The following is a 26,799-nucleotide window of genomic DNA, read 5'->3' as shown; positions in this document are numbered from 1 at the left end:
AAGAAGCAAAAAGTTGTGAAGCCGACAGAAGAAATGTGAATAGACTGCTGGAGCGATTTGAAGTGTATGGTTTCAGAGAGAAATCTTAGGAAAGCTGAGGACCTACTGAGTCCTTTGGTGTGAGTGAATGAGCCAGCTGAAACTGATTATAAAAAGATTCTTTTTGCGGAGGAGAAGTGTGGTGCTGGAGACTTCCAGTAGGAGAGGTAAGAATGAAATAAAAGTATGTAAGTGGAGGACACTTGAACATCCTAGAATACCACTAGAATAGCTAGAGCACGAAAGATACAGATCAGATGAGAGGACACGTCAGTAATGGTGATGACATGTAGATGATAAAATGTGGGTCAGCAGTTACTCAGTGTGCATGGTCCCAGAGAGAAGCATCAACAACAGTTCACTTCAGAAGCATGCTCCATAGCCACAAACTGAGCAAATTACCAGTGAGCATTGAAGTATCATAAAATGCAAAATGAAAAACAGGTGTTCAAGAAGATATATTTTAAATACTGCAAAGCAAACTGAGAAGATCAAAGCCAAGGAGTGTGCAGCTGAAAAAGGTCTCTGGGGAAAGCAGCCAGCAGCAATGTTACTGTTAAAAAAAAAAAAAAAGGAGATTTATAGTGGTGAGCCATACATATTTTCAAATAAATTAGGAAGAAGTAGCCATAAAAACAAGCATTAGTACTGGGGTACAAGTTTTTGGGACTGACTTCAGAAAGAGTTGAATCTCTGGCACAGAACGAGGCTAGTAGGATACAAGAACATTTATTCTGTGTGGATAAAAGTCCATGGATACAGGTAAGTGTCCAGATATCTCTATAATAGACATTCCTGCAGAAATAATTTTGGATGTAAAGTTTAGCTATTCATTAATTTGATAAATACATTAAAAATAGTGAATACTGGAAAAGAATAGCAAACCTGTCAAGCGTACGTTTATGTGTCTGTTTGAAGACAGAGGATGTCAAGTGCTTGCTGTAGAATCTACCTACAAGGCAGTACTAGAACTGCATATTGCACTGTGATAGCTATTTCCACTGCAAACCCTTTGGCAATAAAGACATTAATTAGAAAAATGAAGAAGCCATTGGAAATGCTTACTTGATGATGGCAGTAGAGAAGAAAAATGATAGGGTATTCCATGTGTGCATCGATATTCAAGATCTTTAGGAGCAATGAGTCAGGAACAAATCAACACAAGAACAATCGTGCGATGAGACAGGAACAAAACAACCCACTCATGCTAAATGTCATCACTTCCAGGCCCTCTCTAACAACCATATTCATTATGTTAGATGCATAGTTTGGTACCAGAAAGTCAGATAGGACAAGGAGAGGAGCTAATTAGTGCCTTCCAACACTTTATCCAGAAGGCAGTGTTTCAGAAAAGCCTGCTGGTGAATTATCTGCACAAGATATATCGAAGAAGAAAGGTCTTGAAATAGCAGAATGTCTCACACTCTTACCAGAGTGAATGCCACTAAAACCTGATAGCGTTAGTCACATGATATCAGGGACATTTCTAAATCACAGTCAGATCCAAATCATTAGCAAGCAGATGAATGATAACAGTTGAGCACTGGAACAGATTGCCCAGAGAGGCTGTGAAATTTCCATCCTTGGAGAAATGCAAACTGGCTTGGATATGACCCTGAATAAGCAGATCTAACTTTGAAGTTAGCCCTACTTTGAGCAGAGGGTTTACTAGGTTATCTCTAGAGGCCCTTTACAGTCTATTTTTTCTATGACTCAGGGAATTACTGTGGTCTTGAAAGGAGGCATCCAAGCATATCCACAAATGGAAGAAAGGAAAAGGGGTGAAAGCACTGATCTCCTCAGAGGAATTGAAACTCAGAGTAGGGTCAGCAACTTACCTGCTAAATAGCAGAAATTATGTCACCTCTGCAAGAACTTGAAGGAGGAACAGATTTTTATGTGCAATCCAAAAATGGCCTAGGAATTTTAGAAAATATGGATACAGTTTACCTTGAAATAAAAGGCAACATTCTATGGGAATGATCTCTATAGGATGTGTTGCATGAGCTGGGGACATTGCAATAGTGATATACATGGCAACATTTATGAAAACAATACACTGTCAGCTGTCTTTTCAACATTTTTCATTCCATGTCTTAGTGCTTCTTCATCCTTCCTGTGTATAATATGCTGAGCTACTGAAAGCAGATAGTAAGTTTTAGAAGTCTTTGATTAAGGAAAAGGTTGCCAACCCATCAATGCAGCACGGGCTCCTCATCTGTGGAATCCCGATAATGCTATCTCTCACCAAACAGCAGTAGTTTGGAGGTTAGTTATTTGTCAGTGAAGCATTTATACTGCAGTAATGAGCCCCAAGGAAAAAGCCTTGTAAAGAAATGAATAAATCTGTCTACCATGCAGAGTTTTATGTATGTACAATAAATGAAATCCACTGAATACCAGTGATAAAGTATTGAATAAATTTTGATTCAATGGGCACTGTTCATCCTTTAAAACCCCTTGAAGAAGGATTCCAATGAGAAAAGAAGTGTGAGGACAAGCATTTAAAATTGTAGTACCTGTCCCCAAGAAGAAGGCTGATAAAGGTTGTCCGAGTGCCTTCTAATTTCAGAGTTACCTTTATAATCTGGAGAGTCTTTAATCATCTGACTTTATTACATGAATTTGGTTTTATTAATATGATTCCAGGAGACCATATATGACATAAGGACACCAGTGATATACAAACACAGGAACGAACCATATGTGTTTCTTTAGAAGACCTTTTAACATCATTGAACACAGAATTTTTGCTAAAAATTTCATCCATTAGTAAAAGCAGAGGTGGAAAGTGAAAACAATGCAGAAATTTAAAAGCTTTAGACTGCAAAAGATTTTCAGAAAGCTAAAGGAGTTATAGTTAGAATACTGTTGAGAGCCAATATTGAAGTGATCTCAATGCCACTGAATAGTTAAACTCATCAGTCTTAAAGAAGGTGGCAGTATGAGAGAGAGTCTGTTAATGTTCAGATTTAATACTAGTCCATTAAGAACTTGCATTTTCTCTGTGAATCATTACCATTAGCCTTATAAAGGAGGTACAACTCTGTTCTTCATACTTTGATTCCTTTTAAGGTATTTTTTAAAGAGCAGATTCTACACACTGCAAGAGAAATTAAGTAGTGCTAGGGCATGAGACTGGAGCGTGTCAGGAGTAGTTTCTTCTGTGACAGGAACTAATAGAAAATGTGATCTGCTATTCAAACTAGTTAGAATGTGGGATACTGTCAAATATTGAAGATACTTGTTTACCGTACTTAAGACACCTCTAGACTTCCTCAAAATCTGCTGAATTCCAAAGCAATAGGATTATGTATGATAGAACTCCCAGATAATAGTAAAAAAAAAGGAGGGAGACTTTTGGAGACCACTATTTGAGAGAGGGATCTAGTTGAAAACTGTCTTTCCTCTTTCTCCTCCTGCTTAATTTGCACACTGTTATTCCTGAGTAATTTCTTCCTTCTTAATTCTCTTCAATATTTCAGCAGGGTATCTGAAATCCTTGGGTATAGTCAAAGCATGAGGGTGGAAAGGTTGAGAAGGTGGATTTGATGTTCTTAAAAGTTGGTGATTTTGATCTTTTCTTATAATTTTATTAAAGCAGCATTTCACAAACTGTTTTCCGTAGTATTATCATCCTAAGTGAACTTAACCTTTTTAGGCAAATATAGCAAGTAAGAAGCACTGCCATATGGACAGGAAAAATGTAGTACTTCTCAAAGTACTGTACAAGTAAGTTGTGTGATGTGACTTTTCCTAAGAGGAGGAAAAAGAATATCTATCTACGTTGTTTATTTAGGTAGAATTAGGAGTTTCTGTAGCTAGGACATACACTCTTATTGTCTGTGTCCATGATGCAAATTCCTGTCACTCTGAAACAAGGTCCCTATCCCAGCTGCTTACAGATCTTATTTTGCCATCCTGCTTAGAGCCAATCTGGTTGGCTAATAATTAAAAAAACCCCTTGCCTTTGCATTTTAATTCCCATAATTTCTGCTATCCTTGAGCAGAACTCTCTTTATTCAGGTATTTTGAAACAGTGTATAATGGCATTTCCATAAACAAGTCATAACTACTTAAATCACTAGCCTGAATTCATGCATTTAAGTCAGTGGTTATGCAGACTGGAATCAGAGCATCTGTCTTTTTATGCCTAGAAGAAGAATGGTAGAATACAATAAAAATATATGACAAAATTAATCTCCTCAGTGTCTAATGAGGAGACTGGACTGATCTTAGGTACTCCCAGCATGGAGGCTGTGTGTGCTGGCCTCAGAAACTGTAATCAAGGGAAGCTAGATGCCAGCAACTCTTTCAACTTTTTCTGGCCACCAGACATGTGGGACAGGGATGTGCCTGTTGCAGCGGTGCTGCTCCGAGCCATGCTGGCTTGCTCTGATGCCAGTGGGGGCCAGAAGGGATGTTACCAGGCTGATGTAGCACCAAACACAAAAGACTGCAGCCTTGATCTCCACTTGCTGCCTCGGGCTGCCTCGGTGCTGCTCTCAGGTGGGCACATACACACCCACTCTCACACTTGGCCCAAGTGTGATGGCTGGTCCTGCCACAATGCTGTAATACAGTTGTTCCTTTTGACAGCCACAGGCGCAAAAGCTCTGTGAGCATGAATTTAAAGAGTGGGCTTGACTTGCTGACACCCAGGTGCTGGTTGAGCATAAATTATTGTGCTATGACAGTAGGAGTGAAATAGTTAAAAATAATAACGGTCCCATGGAGCAGGCAGTTAGAACAACGTGAGTAGGCTCACTCTGGTTTGGGTGAGAAGAAACTGTGCATTGATGAATAAAAAGCACATCTGTGCTATTACCACATCAGTTACTGCACCAAATACTTCTTACAGTTACAAAAAGGAGGATACCTTCAGTAGGCATAGTGTTACTTCTTTTAAAACTATGTAAGCCAACCCGGTGACCCACTGTACATCATACTGCTGTTATATTAAAGCCTTAATTGTTACTTGAAAAAAGTTGATTCATATGAAGACCTCTTGGTACTGTCAATGTAGCAAAGTGACTAGAGTGAAAATGAGAATAGGATCTAATAAAATGTGAGTAGGGTCTAACACAAAGACAGTCTGCTTATATAATTAATTTTACACTGCATTAATCTTTGTAAAAAAGGAATCTAGAGATGGTAGGTATAAATGTTTGTTTCAAAGTCTTTTAACTCTGCTAAAATAGTATAAATTGGTCACAATGGTAAATGAGAAAGCGTCTCTCTGTTTTGTCAGTCCTCTGTAATGAACTGCACAAGAACTACACAGTTTTCTGAAGGTCTGTGTTTAATCCTGGAGACTTTATAAACTTGTTCCAATTCTCCAGATTTTTCTGGTATTTTGCACTCCACAAATGGAAGGGATATTAGACATAAATGTGCCTGACAGTTTCCTTCCAGAAAGCAATATTGTAAATAAAAAGGAGACCCAATAGTTGAAGCAGAATGTAGTGGCCAAACAATCAAGTAACAGGGCTGAAATAGTCTCGCAAAATTAAGAAATAAAAGTCAAAGCTGAAACCTCTTTTTTAACTTTTCTTTTTGACACCATATGAAACAGAGCCTAAAGCACAGCCAAATTTTCTCCTACAGCACAATATTAATTCCATTATGTTTCCTTGTGTTTACCTCTGCATGTATGTGAATCTCTGCCTTTGTGTGCATATATTGCATATTTTAATTGTTTTCAGTGGGAAGCCTGGACAGTGCCTATTAGCCTCAAGGAGGACCACAGAGAAAAGTGGTGAACAGATTGTTAAAATGCAGCCTTCTCATCAGGAATATAGACACCATGAGGGGAAGAGTTAATAGGAAAATACAAAGAATAAATGCTTATGAAACATGTCTATTGCTGCTGCTACTACAAAAGAAAAAAGGAGGCATGAGAAAGCTGACAGAAAAGAAAGAAAATGTAGAGTTTTTGGGAAATCCTTAGCTTAAGGAGCACAGAGATATAATAATAATAATAATTATTATTATTATTATCGTTGTTGTGATGATGATTATTATTATTATTATTATTATTATTATTATTATTATTCCAAGTTTTATGGAACTATCCTGCAAAGCAGACTTTTTCAGTTTTCTCAGATTACTTCACCTACCTCCCCAGATCTCTTACCGGAGGCTGATGAGGTGCCCAGTAGGTGGCATCCTTTTAACACTGCTGGTATCAGTTGGCTTTTGGCTTTTTTACTTTAAAGTATTTTTCCTGCAGAATTTAAATGGATTATCACAGAATTGGCCTCACAGAAGGTGTATTGTTGTGAGGACATTGAGTCATAGACCTCAAATTTGGCATTTCCCAAGCTTCATAAAAATCTGTATTTGGGAATTGAAAGGGAAGAGAGAGAGAAAGAATGCATTTTCATTCATTGGTTCAAAGCAAGTTTCTGAGGGAGTTTGCAACGACCTGCATATTCACAGCACCTACTGAAATCTCTTCTGTGGTTTCTAACATAAGGACTCTGGTCTAAATTAAATACTTGTTTTTGGAACACAGTGATTAGGATATTATATTTACATTTGAGCAATTGATGTCTGAGATGGTGACATCTTATCATCTCCATTTAATTTGCCTCTTTTACATCTTGTTAATTTTTGAAATTTGTCCATTTGTTTCTTCCTAAGAAACAATCCTTATGATAGCTGGAGAAGTCTATGTTATTACAAACCCGTCTCTGCATCTCTGTTTGCACATAATTCCACATATGAATGATGATGTCATTGGATGTAGTTTGAATAGGCATGTGCTTCAAGCTGTTAGTGTTTGGCACAGGACATCAGTATCAGGTACCAGCTATCCATTCAGTTAAAGCAATGCCCCTTCTGAAAGCACATAGATAATTCACAAACTGACTGCAAGTGGAAAATAAATCTATTTAGCGTGTTTAGAAGTGTGTAGTAGATCGGGATGCTGAGCAGCTGGCAATGTCTTGAGAAAGTGTTTCCAAGCAGCTGTTCTTCAAATTGAATAGCCACCTCCTGGTCTGCCTGCAGGTTCACCTTGCTTGGAGGAGAAGAGTGGCAGAAGTCTGCTGCAATTCATCGTGGCTGGAAACAACGCAAAAAAGTCTTAACCACTGTCTAATAATACAGAATCTGAAATAAACATACGTGATAGCTGAACAAGTCTCACTAGTTCTAAATCCCTCTTTGCACAGAATAGGATTGACAGATCTTTATCAAATGGAGCTTAGACTGTGATTTTTTTAAGCATTTTTCTCCAGCTGACTGCTCTGAAGTTTGTGAATTGCTGTGAGGATAAAGATGTCATACTGTTCTCTGCTTATTTGCAATGGATCAAATTGTATCTCCAAGTCCTAGTACTGTAATAAATCAGTTATCCAGTCAATTTGCATCAGGTTGTCAGGTCACTCTAATAAGTAAAGTTTAAAAAAAGTGAGGTTGAGATACTGAGCTATTTTCATTCCTTCTGTTATTTAAGTGAAGGTTTGTTCTGAATATACGTTTCATCCCAAATTGTGTTGAGGATGTTGTTTTAAGGGGCATACAGCTGCTTTTATATTCTCTAAACATGTGTGCTCCATGTTGTGCTTCTGACATATAGACTAAACAGTCCATCTCTATAACTTCTTCCATCCTTGTCTCCTTTGCCTGGGACAATCTCTCTTTATAGAGACAAAACTCCTCAAAAGACAAAAGTAAAAAAAGAATGTGAATTATTGCTGGTAAATATATAAAGTGAAAGAATATTTCCTGAGCTAGGAAATTCCTTTTAAAGCAAAAGTATAGTGAAACTTTTTTTGGTACAAGTGTCAAAAAGCAGTACCACGTTAAATGAATTTAATTTAAGGATAATTTTCTAACCAAATGTCAACTGCAAAGTCATCTTCCTGAGTCTGCAGACAGACCATCTCTGTTTATCTGCTGCCAACCATAACTTTCCCAGGTTGTACGAGACTGAAATTCATATGATAGGATCATACTCAACCTTTAGAGTGTGAGTGGCAGTGTATAAATCATGCCAATTTATAAACCTGCTGCTGCTGTTTGGAAAAAGCTCAGAGGATCTATATTACCATGGTCAGGGGAAAGACCCTAATAAAGTTTCGGGCTTGGATAGACTGATAAAATCTTCTAAAATAGGCGGGCTACTGGAGGAAAGTGAAAGGGCAAAATTCCTTCTCCCTTTGAGCTTACAGCAGGAATGGAGTTTCAATATTTGAGATAGACACTGGGGAGAGAGACATCATAAAGCAGAGAAGACCCCGGGCAGTGCTCTCTTAGATGTCACAGAATACACCATCACAGCAGACAAAGATATTTGTCTCAGCACTTGCTCAATGATGCTCCCAAGTTGCTTTAGTGACTCATCTTCATTGTTGATGTTAAAGCAGTAGGTGTCTGGTAGCAAGGACTGCCTGTAATCATAACTCGAGCTCTGTGACAATTGCTTAACAAATCGGCAGCCTTGTCACTGCATCTGTCACAGCTTAATGTGCAAGCACGGAGAGCTGTGCTGACAAAGGAACCCCCAGGGATGTTTCACATCTTTGTGTGTTGCAGCTTGGTCCTAGATCTAGCTGAGATCTGTGCAGAGCCAAACACTGCTGAGCAGGTATGTGAGGAGGGCCATGTAGGGAATTTTCTTTTCTTTCCAATAAATGTACTCTTATCACTTGCCAATAAGTAATGTGCAGGACGGACTCCCCACATATTTAAGTGAACTGAGGTCCAGTTTGAGGAAGGAACAGTTACTGAATGCCTCAATGCAGAATTAATCATGTCAGATTCTATGGGGAACCTTTATCCCTACGTATAATTACGGTCTCTTTAAATTATGCTATTGTCAGTCTCAGAGTAGTTGGAAACAACTATCGGGCTCTTCAAACACTGTTCCCATCACAGAAGATGTACCAGCTAAGAGAAAGATGTACTCAATGTTGATAGAAACAGAGCTAGTTGGATGATAGGCTGTAGTTAATAGCAACCTATTCAGTAATACTACAAGTTTATTTGGAGCGTTTTTTTCCTGACAGATGTTTCAGAAAATGTGGCAAAGTTTAATTACATAGTTACAGAGTTAATTAAGAAATTATAGCAGATATTGAGTGAAATTAGGAACTTTAATCAGGAAGGAAAAGTTTTTATAGATCAACTTTGAAAACAGAAGTGTGAATAAAACTGAGAGACAAGAGAGTAGGAAAAGAGACAGTAGGATGAGCCAAGTAGGCTTTTGACATAGCATTATCCAGTATGAATAAAGAAGACATGGCAGAGATTTACTTATTAGATACTAGAAAACATGAATTCAAAAGAAATCCAAATATATAAAGGAGAAAATACAGAAGAGATCCAGAAGATAGACTGGGGCAAGTACAGAAAAGGTCCAGAAGATAGACTGGAGCAAGTACTTGGAAAGTTTGAAAGTAATTTTTAAAAGAATTCAGAAAGGAAATGTATGTTCATGAAGTTAGAAGAGAATGGGTGAATAGGTATGGGTCTTTAAGTTGGGAAGATGTCTCTTTAGAGAGCTAAATCCTGGAGATTGAGTCTTGAAATGGGTTGCAATAAATAACTACACTGGATAAGCTTACAAAAAAGAGAACTGTGTAGGCCCTTAGTGACTTTTGTGGCTGCAGTCCAGGTTTTTTTCTCACTTAATGTTTTTTTTCCTTTTATACTTTTTGGTTGACGATAATATTTCTTTAGAAACATACCTGCATTTGGTAATCTCCCAGATAGGTCTGTGGTTGTATTGTTGTACTGTTGTTTGGCTACGTGGTAGCTTACTGGTTTTGGGGCTTTTTTTGTTTGTTTGTGAATATCCCCTAAGTTTGTGTCCTGCTTTATATCCTTTAAAATTCAAACCTTGTAAAAGAAAGCAAACTTCATTTGTTTAGTAGCTTCTGCTTTATAATCAATATTTTGCCCAGTATTTTGCTTTTGAACCTAGTAACTTGAAGCATCTTTCTGTTGCTTTGTCTTGTTACAGAAAATGGTGTGGTCTTGACTCACAGAAGAGAGTTATTTGTGGTGAAGTTGAAAGCAATGCCTGGTTTGAAGAGGCAAATATTTCTTGAGTTAGTGCATGTTTATTTTCATATTGTGAGCAGTCTGGGTATTTAATAATTACTACTAGCTAGACCAACTTGGGTCTGTCACACTTTTTGTTTTAGGCATGCTCTGTGTGGTTCCTGCTTACATACCTGACCTGATATTTGGACATACCTTCAGGATCTAATTGTCCTTCAGCTGAAGTCACCACTAAGACCAACACAGTTATGGCAAGTCCGGCAACTTCTTAACAACTCTATCCCATACCCAGAGTGGATAATTCTGAGAAGGAATTATTTGTTTCATTATTGACTTATCAATCAGGAATTAGACAAGGTCAAAGTTAACAAAATAACTGAGCAGTTCAGAATGCAACTGCTTTGTGACCACACTTTTTGCCTTGTTTATCTATTAACTACATTTTCTGCAACTATCTCTGCCTACCAGATTGGCAACACATACGCAAAACCCATTTAAAACTCTTTCACCACAAACAGACAGGTAATGAGCTAATTTCTATGGAAATATTTCAGTATTATTATTGTTGCCTGCTTGCCAACTGATCTGTAAAAATGTTTGTCCAAATTTGATAGCTTCTCATTTATCAAGAAAGATTAAAAAATAAAAGCATAAAACACACATAAGAAGTAATTGATTCACAAATAAGCTTGGCTTTCTGTGACGTAATTGATCTGATCTTAATTCAGAAGAAAAAACGATTAAATCAGTGCTGGTAGGTAGCACATGTAAGGGAGAGAAGTATTATTAGTAAGTATTAGTAAGCCTAATAATTATGTGTCTTGTGAAATATTGTGCCGTAATATTTCATCAATGCAAATCCGTTGATCCTTCTGAAGGTGATCCTGCTTGCATTTGAAAATGTAATGCAGAAACCGTTGCCTTGAATATGCTGATCTGCCCCCCAAAAAAACCCAAACAAAAACCCCAAAAAACCAAAGCAAGAAAACCAGCTCTAAATCTATTCCTGTTTAAAGTTTGCATGAGCTTTCATAGTTTCTGAGGATAAAGGTATGCATCAGAAAATTTGTTTGGAAAATTAGAGTGGGAGTCGAGCTTTAGATTCTCTGAAGAAAAGGCTTCAAACACACAAATCAAGGGACTCATCCAAATGCATGAAGTGATAGGTACACTCTCTTCTAGTTTTCCTTTGGACATTGTAGTATTCCATGTTTCTTCAGGGTTCTTAGCAGCAGGATTGCCTCTTCTATTAATGAAATTGTGTCTCAGGTCAAGCCTGAGAAGGTTGATTGGCCTGATTTGACATCTGATCTGGTTTCATCAAATTTCAAGGGTTTATAGACTTCAAGATTGTTGAAATCATTCTGGTAAGTCAACAAGAGTAGTTCCTAAGATGGTACTCTTTATCAGAACCAATACAGAACCAATATTGCAGGGATGTTTGATAACTAAACACAGAGAGCAGTCAAAAATAAGATTCTGATTATTAATCAGTGGTAATTAAGGACATTACTGTTTTTGTTCGTTTATTTCTTTAGGAGATTATTGGTGATAACTATTGTCTAAAACCAATTCCCAGCAAGGGAACATGCAACAAAACCAGAAAATGTTTCATTTCTCCCTGGTTTCCTCTTATCCAGTCAATAGAAGGGGGGAAGTTTTTATTTTTATGACTTTCTCAGAAAAGATTTTCTGAAAACTCATAGAATCCTTCTCTTGTAATTACATCGTACCTCTATATATTCTTTCTCCATGCAGCATCAATGTGAATTGTGGTCTTCTCTGCTGTCCTAGATCCTGTCCCAGTGAAAGATTTCATGCATAAAAAATATTTGCTAAAGTGGTCTATAAATTATGATGTGGTACTGCTGTGAAGTGTTAGAAGACTACTCTGATGCATCTCAGAAATAGTAGACAGAAATTAAGATAATTTGTTATTTGAAGGTGTAATTTGTAAAGTACCTTCTAGCCTTTTGAAATTAAAAGTGCCATGCAGGCTGGTGTTATATTTTACACAAACAACTGGAGAAGAATCTTCCTCTAAGTAGCTGCCATGGTGCTTGCTATATTTTGTCATATGTGTTCATAATACAGTGCTAGTTTCAATACAACAGAATTAGAATATCAATTGCCTGTTTTTATTAGAGCACATTAGAGTGTTTAACCAAAGTGAAATTGATTGCATTGAATTGCAAATTTCAAATGAGGAAAAGCAGTTGAAAATAAAATTAGGATCACTAGAGAGAAGTAACTATGCTAGATCTACCATACAATAATGCAAGCTTGAAATATGACTGCATATTCTGCTAAAATTGGGTTGTATGGTTAACTTTGTGTACCAGAGTTTACATAGCCTTTAGGTTGTTTTGTGAAACTTCTCTGGGTCTTACTGTCACCGGAATCAACCCATGCGTGTCTACTACAGAGATAAGGCACAATGCTGGTCTTTCTCTAATCTCTGGTTTTAATTTAGTTGCATGGGAGCTAAATCACTTGAAGTAATCACTCAAAAGTTCAACAGTGAACTCTACTGTATTGCTAGTAAAAAATAAACAAGTATAAGGAGGCAGGGCATTTTGTTTTAATCTGATGTACTGCTCAGAGGTCTGCAAAACACAACACTCCCTGCCCTTACAAGTAAGTGGCTGCAGCTCAGCTGTACAGAGTGCTTTGCATTCTCATTGTTTTAAGGTACCCCAGCTAACTACAAAACCAATTCTGCTTATATGATGGAAACATAAATCTCACTGAAGTTGATGTTGGGCTTGATGAACACTTTTCTCCGCAATGTCAAAAGAGGACTATTGCTGGCACTGACCTATATTAGAAGCAAAATGGATAATTTCAAAATAATAATCAACCTGAATGACTTTTCTGATATGGTAATTTCTAGCAGGTAGCATGAACTTTTAAACTTTACCTGGTGAATTTACTGAATGTCAGAAAAATGGGGATAGTAAATGTGAACATTTTCAGGAATTGGAACTGAAGAACTTGCGACTTTCAAACTATGACTAATGTAAGAAATTTTCCAAATCATAGAAATGCAAAAACCCAATAGAAACACCGAAGAAATGGAAATGATCCTTCATACCTGATTATTTTATGATGCTTTGGGTTTTTGTACTTCTCAACTTGGCATCAGGAGTCAGCTCCAAAGGCCCCTCTTCAGTGGTGTAGCTAGTTTGACTGGTCAGTAGTTTACATGTTGTATATTGCTAGAGTTATTATGTAGGTTTATAACTGTTTCTGTTTGCTAAATTAATTGAGGACTATGGTTTACATAGTCAAACTCTGAACCTATAAAGGTAATGTGTGAAACAGTGGCAGTTGAAAAATAAAATATACCCAACTCTGTACCGGAGTCCCACACATGTAAAGGAAACCTACTAGGGAAAATGTATGAACATGCTAGCTTTCAGCTGTTTTTCACCAGAGAATTAAAAAGTATTTTTTCAAGATGATCTACAGGTATTTTTTTCAAAAGAGTAAGGTGGTCCTTAGTTTAACATAGGTTGAGAAATGCTGCCATAAACTCTACAACATAGCTTCTTAGGTTAAGTGGAAAGGATCCTAGAGTTTGAAGACTTAGAAGTAACAGAATTGTAGAATCACAGAATGGTTGGAATTGGAAGGGACATTAAAGATCATCTAGTTACACTCTTCATTCCATGGGCAGGGACACCTTCCATTAGATCAGGTTCCTCAGAGCATCATCCAACCTGGCCTTGAAAGCTTCCAGGGATGGAGCAGCTACAGCTTCTCTGGGAAACTTGTTCCAGTGCCTCACACCCCCTTATCATTAAGACAACTACACACTAAAAGTTTTATACATAGTTTTTATTGCAAAAAATTGTGAACAGATTCTTTTTATTCTCTTTAGAAAACAATTAAGTGCATTATTTCTGTTGCGTTTTCTTGTTTTCTGCATCTCCTTGCATCACCACTGATTGACAGTCCACAGTACCTCCCACTGCTTCTGGTGGCTGGGTGCAGAGCTCCTTCTTGTTGACAGCTGAGTTCTGAGTGGGAGCGAGCTGTTACAACTGAAATTACATGGCATGTGGAGCCTGATTGGAGCTCTGGAGGTGGCAAAAGTTCCTGGAAAGCACGTCTAGCTGGAGAATGTTGTTTAAAGTTCTACCAATGCTTTCCAAATTGGTGTCCACAGAGTACTGTGTGGCATTCTCATGGTACAAGCTGCCCTTGTTTCCAGCCACTTAGTCACATTAAGGTCAGCTAAATATATATCAGTTTCCTGGTTTTAGTTCTTTTCATCTGAGCAACTGATATGCGGTAAAATGGGATTCTGAGGAAGGACAGAACTGGGTTTTGATATTGAAAACAGAATTGTAATTTATATCTTAGATCTCAAAAATGAAGTAAAATGAGGTCTGTGACATCCTGAAGGGGAAGATAGTTCCTATTTCAGGTCACACAGGGAAAGGAAAGATATGTGCAGATTCTCTTTTTGTTAAAATTTGTTCAGGGAAAAGGTAATAATTATTGTAGCTTAATAACGTGAAATTGGAAGTGCCTGTTTAATTCGTGTGTAGAAGGAAAGGCCTCATCCAACCTCCAAGAAATTGCTGTTGTGGCTGCACTGGGGGAAGGGAAATGCTTCACCTGCTCTGAGTATGTCAAGACATCTGTTTCTGTACCACCATGTTACTGCACGTAGTTCTTGACAATGCAGTGTGGCAGTTTGAGCCACATTAGAAATCCAAAACCCAATTTCCAGGCTTCCCCTGACCCCTTCCCACAATTTATCCTAACACCGGAGAGAAACTTTCAGGCCAGAGGCTTTTATAGGGGGAAGGGGAAATATATACACTTATTTACACAAATAAATACTATACAAACTAAAGGCAACTATATATATATACATATATATATATATATAATTACATTTCTGTCAGTCTTTTAAGCCCTCCCTTTAACTTTAGTCCAGGAGAAGCATTTCAAGGCTGCTGGGTAATGCAGCCTTCTCTCGTGGGAGTGTTCTGGGCCCCTGAACACTCCCTACCAACCTCAAGCTGTTTGTGGAAGTTTTTTTCTCCTCACGAAGTTCAAGAAGATAACTTTGAGTCCTTTCTCCTTGATCTGCTGTGTGATCTCTCTTTCTCAGTCTCATATCTCGGTTTGTAGGCTGCTGCAGTGTAGCTTATCAACGTACGTGTCCTGGAATGTTGATTCTTCTTCCGGGTTTTTGGCTGTCCTGCATTTAAATCACAGCAGAGACATCCTCCAGGCCTCTCTCTTCGGTTCGCCTCCAATTTCGCCTGGGATTCTTCTCCCGAGCGCTGAGCTGATTTGTTATCAGCCTGTCCACTTGGCTCTGCTTCAAATGCTGAGCCTTAAAATCCACCCCCCACTAGTCTCAATGCAGTGGAGGGGGAAGCCCCCTAGCCTTGGCCACAGGTAGCTCAGTCTAGTTATACACTATCCCAAGCATTCCGCAGCTGCAGGGCGGGGAAGAGGGCCTAGCCTCCTCCCTCTTACCTCAGGTGCTGTGAATTTTTTCCTTCACAGCACACACTCCAAATGCTGCCTCTTAACTGTGGCCTAGGCAGAGTTGGGGGGGGCCGGAGGGCTCCCCTCCCCCCTGGAGGCGGGGGGAAGAAAGAGCCCAGCCACCCCCTGGCCTTCTCCACCTACACGCAGCAGACACCAACAGCAGAACTGCCAACAGTGTCCAGTGCTGTGTATATATGATTTTTCAGCAGAAGCGAACAACATGAATGGTGATTGGCTCTCCAGGGAACACTACCCTGGCACCAAATCACCTCTGAACCCCCCCAAACTCTCGGGGGGGGGCCAATTTCAAACTATGACATGCAGTCACTGCAGCTATAAGAGCCAGACTGGTTCCTGATCAGAAGGGAAGTTCTGGTGTATTTCTGGCATCTGTTTGGGGTATTGTGTTGTAATTGAGTCTTAATTAATAACAAACCGTTCACATTAAAACTTCAATTAGAAACAATATAGGCATTACTACATCTCTTTGCAATTGTATTCAAATGATACATAGCTGTACAAAAAGTAATCTTTTAGTTTCATATAAGTAAAACTTGCAGAAATTATAATTAGCCTCTCAAAGTCAGCTTTTCTGAAATCTTCTGTCAAAGTTTGGACTTTCCTGCTTATGTACAAGGAGCTAAATTTCCTTAAATTTTTTTGGCTGTCAAGTCTTGAACCCTAGAGATTCTTTGCTGGCCAAGAGTGCAAGCCAGTTCAGGTCTTGCCCCAAATCATCCTGACCAGGTATTCTGCTGCAACTCAAAAACAACTGTCTTTCTTTTGATTTAGAAAATACTACATTATTCAGAAATGATGTGTCTGTGAACAGGTTGCCTTCCATATGACCAATTGGTCCCTAATTTGTGTGTCTGTCTGTGTAACACACTGCCTGCCTATGTGTTGCATTTGTATGAATAGTTCCTTTTCATTTTGTGGACTCCCAATCTCCCTGTGTAGCTTATATTTTATTGACTCCTGTCTTTCCCTTCCAGTCTTTATTCTTTCATTTGTTAGTTCCATCGTAAAGCATTTTATTGCATCCATACTGCATGCTGCTTTTCTGGTATAAATCATTACAACCACACAATATTTGTTGGTTGCTGCAATTGAATTACAGAATAAATTCACATTGACTTCTTAGGATCAGTTTTAATAAAATAACAAAAATATACTTAGAATGTGCAGTGGCTGTTTTGTAAGCTGTGCCCTCACACTTACAAGGACGTAACTCTAATGATAACTGTTAGCACAAAAAAAAATTCTGAAGAATAATTTTGTTGTGGTGACTGTTTCTGCATCTGGATTTTTAGTGAACTCTTTTCTCGATATGTTACTACAAAGTTATTAATTAATCATGTTTCTGTACTACTTAAATGTTACATCCTCTGCCTTGAAAAACATGATTGTGTTACTGATGCAAGGTAACACAATCATGTTACCTTCACAATCATGATGGAAGTTTGACTATATCCTAGCTCACAGTCAGTACAATTAGAATGAAAACATTTGATCTTTTCCTTAACTTCCTTTTGGTTGTGTATCAAAACAGTCTTAAATACAATTTACTGACAATTTGCTGAATTAGTATTATGGAATAGAATAATTAAGGGATAAGTAGTTTAGGATTTCAGATCAGGAGTATGTAAGCATTATTATATAATTATTATAATTATTATATAATGTTGAGATATAATACTGGCTGTTAGTCTAAAGGCTATATAGAAAAAATTACTGCGGGATTTTTGTTCAGTATTGATGACACAGAGGAGTAATGGTGTAGTCTAAGCATTTCTATGTAGAAATGTCTGAGGAAGTAATCATCATATTTAGGATTACAATTATACTTCCTTCTAGGTTGACAGAATTCTTCATTTTCAGTTTGATAATAAGAACAATTTTTCCTTCTCAGCAAACTCTGCAGGCTAAATTTATTTTGACTGTGATAGACACTTCTCTACAGTAGCATTTACATTCAGGTTGTACTGAATGTTTGATTACAAACAAAATTTTTGAAACTGCATTAGCAAAATGTGGCAATAGTTTCCTAAAATCCCATTATAGGATGAAAAGTGTATAAGAAGAATATAATACACGGGAAGGCAAAAGTAATAGATGCAGAATATCTAATGCAGCCTGATTTTAAGAAGATTCTCTAGGGAATGGGTTACAAAATGTTTGACATTTTGTACTGAGTGTAATATTGTTGGACTATCAAGAGGCCCTATGGCTCATATTTCTCTAATGACTGTTACTAGTGTAAAGCTTGTGTCCCTCATCACCATCCTGGCTTTTAGTAAGAATTATATATGTTGTTCTGACGAGAATACTAGAAGACACTGCAGGCGTTGTGAAATATTGGCATCCATAGGGGTATCAGTGAAATGAACATATCTTAATGATAACGAGTACAACATGCTGGATTTACCATGGTGAAAGATTTTTCTTTCCATCTTTTTTTATGTGTGGGTCATGGACAGCACAGACAAAAAGGCTTCTGTGCGGGTTCATGCTCTTGTCCTGGTATTTATACAGTTCTGACAAATAAGTAATTCAGAGTTTTTAAGGCTTTGTAAGAGTGGATATATCTCAGGCTGCATTCCCAATTGCTTCAATATCATCATACTTCAAAACTGTTGGAGCAGCCTCTGTCACACTCTTGACCTCAGCCAATTTAGAGCTCTCCCAAGGATTGCTGGGTGCAATTTGGGAGCTAGCTTGGGCCTGGCACGTACACAATAGGCAGCTGGGACATGGATACCCTGTTTTTAAAGTGAAGAGAGCTGAACAGTATATGTGGGGGTTATTGCATGCCTTAGTGCCAGGGAACTGTTTTGAACATGTTTGGATTAATAGTATAAATGTAATCTCGGTGTCCTGAATGAGCTGCATTTTGTATTGTGCTTGTTCAGCAGTTTAAATAATAATTTTCTGTTTCTATAAGATGTACTTTAGGAAAGGAAAATTGTAGTATTGTTTTACAGTGTATATGTGTAAATTCATCATTTTAAGTGCAACTTGCTAATATTAATCTGAACTCAGTTTTAAGCACCCCATGAAATACAGCAGTCTACGATTCTGAATAAAGCACTGCACTGATATATTTTTTTTGTGATCTTAGGAAAGGCAGATTTTCCATGCTGGAATAAATCATACCTTGGAATCCTACACAGAAGAACCACTACCTTTAGTGGAAGTGTAGCACTAAACCTGCGTTATATGGGAAAACTGTGGTTTAAACAGGTTTTAAAATGGCTTTTGGTGGTGTCTTTGCAAACACATGCTTCTTCTTCCCAGCACCCCCCATGTTATCCATGCAGGAATGTCCTGGGAAGGTGTCCTGAGGTGTTTTCCATTGGCCTTTGTTAACTCCATCCTGTGATTGGGTGTTCCTGTAAGCCCCTTGAGACTTCTAATTGGTTACTCTGTGAATCCTCCTAAAACCTATAAATGTAACATCCCCAACAATAAACGCTCTCTTGCCTCCTCTCCACGCCCGGTGTCCTGTGTCCTGTCTCCCTGCCGGCCATGGGGCCATGTGCACGGGGGGGAGGGGGGAGCACCTCTCCCCTCCAGGCTCAGGGCCTGAAAAGACCCCTGAGAAACCCCTGGAGTTCCCTGTCCCCATCCCTCAAAGCGTCGCAATGGTTCTTCAGATGGAAACGGAACTAGAACTGGGCCGCCCCACGCTGTGGGTGGGGAAAGGGATCCAGATGGAAGTCTGTTTCACTGCTAAGGCAATAAGAATGAGGATCCACTTCTCCATATCCATATAGATACCTGCCTTCAGGGAAAATGAGGCCATGGTGAGACAGAGACGTCTACCTGCCACTTATGGTTTCTCTTGTTTTATATTGTCAGTAGGAATGACCTCTGCACACCAGAGATCTGGGAACTAATGTTTTGTCCCTAAATAAAAAATGTTTCTCTGCAACTATTTATGCTAAACAAAATTTCAGTCAGATGCACTGGATCGCCTGATACAGCAGTGGTGGATGAGGGCTCCCAACAGTTGAGGCCCTACAAGCTCCAGGGCTTCCCATCTTTCTGCTACAGAGATGAGAGGCTTGACAGGTTCCATCTCCATGGGCTGGAGCCTGAAAGCTGTGGCAGTCAGGGATTTTTGGCCAGCTGCTGATAAATGGGTTTCCAGAGTGTAGTTGCAGGGGCAGGATTGGAGAAGCAGGGCTATGACCTGGGGAGACAGGGTGGCTGTGCGGGGGGTGCAGGGCTGGGGTGCCCTGGCAGCTGCTGGAGAAACTGGGGTGGGTGATTAGCAAGTGTGAAAGTACCAAGAATGTTGATTTCACTGAGCAGCTGCTGGGTGCAGTGAGGTTATTTCCTGGAGGAAGTTTCACGTGCTGGGATTGTAAGACTGAAATAGTCTCTCAGTTTCCAGTTCATGGGAAATTAAAAAAGTATTCTTTTTATGATTCAGAGTAAAACCAAATAACCTTCCCTGTTTCCCTCCAAAACTTCTTCACAAATCAGAAATGCTACTGTTCAGCCAGCTTCACTCAACAGTCTTCTGGAAGAATGCACTTTATTCATGCTTGTACTGAGGTCCAATTTTGCAGGCCAGTGCAAGGTTGAAAAAAGTGAATCTGATTGTAGACAACTTATCCATTGTAATACTGACCTTATAAATCACCTGGTAGTTTCTACATTTGATCAGTTCTTTCGTCTTTACATATGATATTAAAACTCAGCTCAGAAGCTAATGCGGAAGTGCTGATTGGAATTCATCCTGATGCTTTTCAGAAAACCAAATTAACATTTGGATTAAAGATCCTGATACCTTTTCCCTGAATGTTTGGAATATTAAAACACAACTCACACTGTAGATGTTAAATGTCAGTACTCAGAATAATATCTAAATCACACAAAACCTAAGCAAAGGGGACATCTAGATAATGCAGTCTGGCTTTCATTTTGTGACAGAAAGCACAAAAATGTTCATTTAGGGAGAAACTGCAGGTGTGGAACAAGCTTCCTCAATCTATATGGCATCTAAGAGGGACCCCCTTCAGAATTCCTTAAATACTTTTCTGACAAGACTGCTTGCAGAGCTCACCCTGTGCCAGGTGGTAATTTTTACAGATTGCTACTCAGACATCACTTTTAAACCTGTGTTTATACTCTTGGCCTTCAGTGTTTCATTGGTTTCAATGCCTTGTTGGATAAGAAAACAGTCATTCCCTTCCGTAGGGATTTACCTGGTATTCATCAGTGTGGCATAGATACTTGGGACAACTGATTTCTTTTTTTTTTTTTTAATGGGAAGATGTGTCACCATCTGCTGAGTTTGTGTTCTTGTTTAGAGAGTCATTACAATCCTTTGTAGTGGATTTTGCACCTGGTTCCTGAGGTCTCAGCTCATTCCCATGTCACAGCCAGGACAAACAGCTCTGGGCAAGTGGCACCTACTACTTACAGTAGACTGCACAGTAACTGTATGTTAGTGTGGAGAAGGCAACCACCACAGTCACTGTCAGGAACTGGATGGTAGATAAAGTTCATCTGAGTGAATCTTCAGCTGTAGTGAGATAGTTGGGACATCTCAGCATACAGAGGAAAGGTGAACTCTGGTGTCCTCAGTGCTGCAGTTCACTCTGCCTGTACTCTTTAGGGACATGGCTGGAGGCAGGGGAGCTGTGGTTGATGTAGGCACCCCAGACAGAACTTACCCATGGTTTTCCTAGATCCCAGAGTACTTATTGAGCAGCAACCCTTTGTGCAAGTGCCACTGGCTTCAGGCAGAAGATGATGCTACTAATTTAAGATGGAAAACTAGTACAATCTGGCTTGAAGTTGTTACTATAGCCAGCCTGTGGTCCTTGGTAATCTGTTTTATTTGGGGATAGTCACTGATCTGTTAGGAAAAAGAACATAAAACTGAATACCTTTCTTCCACAACAAAGTGACAAAAGATTTTTCTGTGTATGCATCACTTGGTACACAGAGGCAATCAATCAGCACCATCCAGAGGGATACAATAAAGGATTCTTATATATCTTCAGAGAGTGGGATGAAGTTATACTTCTCCAAAAAGTACAGTAATATCACAAAACCGAGACCTTTATGGACTCATCTTTGCAGTTTTCTGGATTATATTTTTATGTCATATCTGGTTGTTTTCATGAAAGAATATACGAATGTATCTTTAAATATGCTACTGGGTTAGAGACTGTAACATCATCAGAAAATTATTACCTTAGCGGTGCTTGCACAGCCATCTACTACTGTGCGATATATGAGTGTTTCTATAGAAATGAACAGCAATAACTGTTTTTCTGAAAACAGTGGGGAAATACTTGGCTACCTAATGAACAACAGGAATAATGTTCATTCTTCATAGAAACTTCTAGAAGATGCTTATTTTACACAAAATACTGACAGTTCAGGAAATCAGACTTTTCCAGTTTCAGGTGCTTTCCCCATTCAGCACAATAGGGAGACATCTTTCTTTCCCAATTTTGTTTTCAAGTTCACTATTGAAATAATTGCTTAGTCCATCTTTTCCTAAAATTGCTTGACATACCTCTTCGAAATATCAGTGAAAACCCTGTTCCTCTCCCTGCAAAATCCTATAAAAGGTGAAATCTCTTAAGGCTTTGAAACTCAAATCAAAGTTGTGTTCAGACATCAGGGGTCATTCTTAGTCTACTGAACCTCAGCTCTGACCGGACTGAGGCTGCATGGCTGATTCAACACCCACTGATGCCAGTGCAGAAAAGTCCATCCAAATTCTTACATAGCAGCTTCATGACATCAGATGATGACAGGTGCTATAACTCATGTGCAGATTTAATACAACAGCTGCTTCAAAAATTAAGATGTACTAATATCTAGTAAATGGCCTTTTAAAGTTGTTTTCAAGTTGGAATAAGTGCCCCTACTTTTGTTTAGGAGCTTTTTCATCAAAAATACTTGTCAAATTGCTTAAAAAAGCAATATGGAATTATCTCAGGAAAATGGTTCTAAAATGTATTCATTTTTGAGAGACTTACTTCTTGATAAATAAGTCTATAAAGGAGAGGATCTTGAAAGGCCAACACCTTGATTAAAAAAAATAGAAAAGAAAAAACCACAAAATATTTAATTGCAACACAAAACTGAAGTTTTTAAAATTATTTGTTGGGAAAAAATAGCTTTTGTCCATTTGCTCTAGGAAAAACAAATAGCACTATTTAATAATGGGAAGCAATCCGTTAAAAAAGACAAAACCACTGAATGAGTGTGACTTTGATTCCCTTCCTAGACCATCAAAGACAGTCAGCTGCTTAATTTTTTTTGTGAGAGGTCATCAAGAAATCGCAAGAGAAAGATTAAGAGGAATGGTTATTATGGAGAAAACTGAATTGCATCTGCATAGCACACCCTCAGTCGTTTTGGTGGAGAACGCTTCGGGATTATACTGCCCACATACTTCCAACTTGAGTTTCTGCATTTATTTTACTAGTAAAATACTGCATTCATAGAAAGACATAAAACTCTTGGGATTACTCCATGTACACATTACTCAGAAATTCTGCTGTAGTTCTTAGCAAAATGTATTTTTAGGATTATAGCTCTGGAGTGTTTGTAATTGCAGTCCTAAGAGTGGCTCAAAGGCTGGTGCTGGTTATAACTTCTAAGCCTTAAGGGCAGATCCTTCAATGTTTATTGAGGAAAATTGCTCATTGGTTTCAATGGGAATTTAGCCTCATCAGTAAGCACTGCAAAGTCAGGCCCCTAGAGAGTGCCACTTCATAAATCAATTATAATTAATTCATCAAAGAAAAAAATGCTAATTCTCATTCAGTTTAGAACACCCAATCTCATCTCAAATCATTAGTTACCTAATCATGTAGGAAATTAAAATATTGTTAGAATTAATTGTGTGTGACTCAGCAGACCAAAAGACCTTCAGCTAACAGATCGAGTTAAAACTTTCCACTGATGCAACATGCTAAACAAATACGACTGAGGATTTTGTTAGTTCAGAGCATTGTTTGTGCATAAGATGTTGTGAGGTAAGTCTAATGTGAGATTATTGATAATGCATGATGAAGATAAAGCATTTGTGATAAAGAATGTGGTTATCTGAGGAAAGCAAATGCTACTTGAGATTAAAATCCTATTTTTCCACTTGGGAACTGTGATGACAGCAGTATCTGTCATACCAGTGCTGTTATAAAAGTGATGGAGAAACTGCCTCTGCTTTGCAAATGAACTTTCCTTATTTTTTTAGAAGGTACTAGATGATGTTTAGCACAGGAGCTATATTAATACCATAGTGGGAACCAGTCTTACTGTTTTGGGCCTGGTCATAGTGCTTTGGAACTACAAAGCAGTGGTTGGTGCAGCCATGCTCAGATAGGAGCCTCTTGTGCTGCTTGTCCTTAAAAAGCTTTGGCCCCTTTCCAGAAAAACTAGACAAAGGCAGTGATTTCTGGTCCTATCTGTACACATGGCAAGATGTCAAACATGTGGGACCTTGTGTCTTCTTTTCTTTTTTTTTCCTTTGCAATAATTCTCCATGAGCTTTCAGAAAGTCAGAATCAACCTGTTTATAAAACACATCACAGCTGTGTAAATAAAATATCTTCCTCTATCAATTATATAGGCATCAGAACAAAAGTAGTGCTGCTGAATTCCAGGTATACTACTACTGAATCTCTGTTTGCAGCATAACTGTAAACAAGAAAATAAAATACCTAATGGGCAATGGGGCTGAAGAAGCTTTGGAATGGTAATTTTTGCTTTTCCTGTCTATTCCTGTTTCAAGTGTGCAGCCATTCTACTGCAATGGGAATGATTCTTGTCTCTAAGGTATTGCATGCCTTTAGAATGAATTCAGGAGGTAATGCTTCAATTACATTTTGAGATTCATATCTCACTGAAGAGAATAGGATTTTTTCTTTCTTTTTATACTGATGCTGAATTGGATAGTTCTCTGTAAAAGAGAAGCAAGATTGTGACATCATGCCTAACCCCCAAATTTACTGCAGAGTAGTTTGTATATTCAAATGTAGTGAAAAAAATGTGCTTCAAATTTGCAATTATTAAAACTGCTGCACTCATGGGTTGCTTTGTTTTCTTTTACTGCTCATGAAATGACAGCACTATGGTTACAGTTACATTGACTACACGTAATTAATTTTCTAGGGCAAATAAGATAATAAAGCCTCCCTATGAGCGTATGCTTTCTTAATTAAGTAAATTGCTTTGACTATTTGGCTTTAGTTTCTTTGGTGTCAGTAAAAACAGAACCTCAGAAAGTGTCCATGTGATACAGTTGCTGTGTATTTCTGTATGCCCATTATTAAATGGGTTTTATGGATAATATCAGCAGCCTCTGATATTTTTCTTTTTAAAACGAAGTGTAGCAAACAGTAATGAACTGTGTGCCAGGAAGCATCCCATTCTTCAGTATTACTGCCTGTGCTTAGAAAGTTAGATAAATCCCTCCTGATGTCTTGAAAGTACGTTCAATAGATACTTCACACCATATCTAAATTATTAGTTATACCTTACATTTTACCAAGGAGGCCTCATTTCAGATCTTCATGATAAAGAATTGCTTGCTTTCCATGAGAAGCAGTGTAATTCTGAATGTGAAACATCCCTGCTCAGAAGACACATCAACAGTTTCTGTCTATATATACAAATATCAGGGACATGAGACAAATGCTCTCAGTAGGGTTTTCTATCCCAAAACACTGTTCCTAGAAAACAGTTTGTATATTATTATATTATTTCCAATATTATTATATTCAGAGACAAGCTTCCCAGGAATCTCAGGCCATTTTCAAAATCTTTTCCAACTCAAAAATGCAGGAGGCACAATACTTAGAATCAAATCTTTTTCCCCTGTCATGAGAATGGATGTATAGATCACTGGATCTTTATTCTACTTCTGAACAGTACTGATTTGACTCTAAAGCCTTTTCTTCCAAAACTGCCTGAGCTACTTGGAAAGCAGAACTTGGGATGAACAGGCTGTCCTAGTTTTCTTTTGGAGATAGTACTACTATCTTCTCATGTGTAAAATAAACTGCTCTTGTAAAATGTTGGATCATTGTACCACAGGGGGAACAGGACACATTCCTTCTCCTATTGTGCCTTACAGGATAATTGGCAACTGGGAAGCCAAATAACCAGATAATCTACTTCCAGGGAGCTGCTATTTTGCCACTTTCTGTGGAAGAAAGAGGAGCATGACCTGCCTTTCCCTCACTGCTGAGGAGAGCAACAACTTGATTTCCTTTGTGCTTCCTTTTCAGTTTTCTGAATGTATGGTTCTGAGACTGTACTTTTCACTGTACCCTTTTTTTTTCTTTCATTTTAATGTATGGTAGTTTAAGAAAAAGTAGTTTTGAAATAATGAAACTTGACAAATTTTAAGCATGTGACTGACTGGATGGCAAATGCAGGCCAAATTGTAGACTTAAGACAATAACCAAGGAATCAGCAATCCAGTTTATCACTAAATCTGGGAAATATCAGTCAGCCAAAGTGTCTTTCTGACAGCTGTGATAGCCTTCTTAGCAGAATTTAATCCCTGTCCAGAACTATGATCTTTGTCCTACAATTGGTGAAGTCACTGAGAGTTTTCTCATTGCTTTCAGGAGTTGAGTGGTCCCATTATTCCTGAAGAAATACTGACTGTAATCTGAAAGCTACTCAAGTCAGAGAAAAGATTCCTGCTGTCATCAGTGGACTTCAAACAGGTTTGACCAGTTCCAGCATAAAGCCAAACAACAACTTTTCAGGTATGTCAGGAAACTGCTTAAAAAAGTAAAAATTCATTTGAGAATTGTTAAAACACCCATGCTTTGGTGAGCTTTTGTTGTTGATGAGTTCAGATTGCAAGCTAGCTGTTTAGTTTAAAAGGACACTTAAGGTTTTCCTGAATTAATTGCAGGCTCTTAAAGTCGCTGAAACAAGTAATTTGTCTATCATGACTTTAGTAAAAAGTAGTGATTTTAGCCTCAAAAGCTGCATGCTTGGAAAAAAGAAAGATTGATTCTCTGCCACAACTTGTTTTCAGAAAGATTTATCATGAAACTTGAATTCATCTGATAAGTTGTGTTACACTCCAGTAAATGCTCTGGGCTGCCTTGTGTGAGCAAATAGTATTTGTCTGAGTAATGGCTGCAGAGACGGAGCCATCTGGCAACAACTGACTTCTTTGTGCTTTCTACTGTTTGAGTTGCCTTACTGTGGTAGCTAAATGAGATGTTA

General features: G+C 38.3%; 1 protein-coding gene across 2 annotated transcripts in view; it reads left to right on the top strand.

Annotated features, from left to right (window-relative positions):
- Positions 1 to 26,799, top strand: part of CALCR (calcitonin receptor) — a 160,845-nt gene that overhangs the window by 10,461 nt on the left and 123,585 nt on the right. For both annotated transcript variants that reach the window (XM_027639417.1, XM_027639418.1), the window contains exon 2: positions 26,184 to 26,323. The gene's annotated coding sequence lies outside the window, so the exon portion shown is untranslated. The remainder of the gene's footprint in view (positions 1 to 26,183; positions 26,324 to 26,799) is intronic.

This window comes from Corapipo altera, unplaced genomic scaffold (genome assembly GCF_003945725.1).
Source record: "Corapipo altera isolate COAL_440 unplaced genomic scaffold, ASM394572v1 44, whole genome shotgun sequence".
Lineage (NCBI taxonomy): Eukaryota > Metazoa > Chordata > Aves > Passeriformes > Pipridae > Corapipo > Corapipo altera.
The sequence above is the reverse complement of the archived record's forward strand: the minus strand, read 5'-3'. Positions and strand labels throughout refer to the sequence as shown.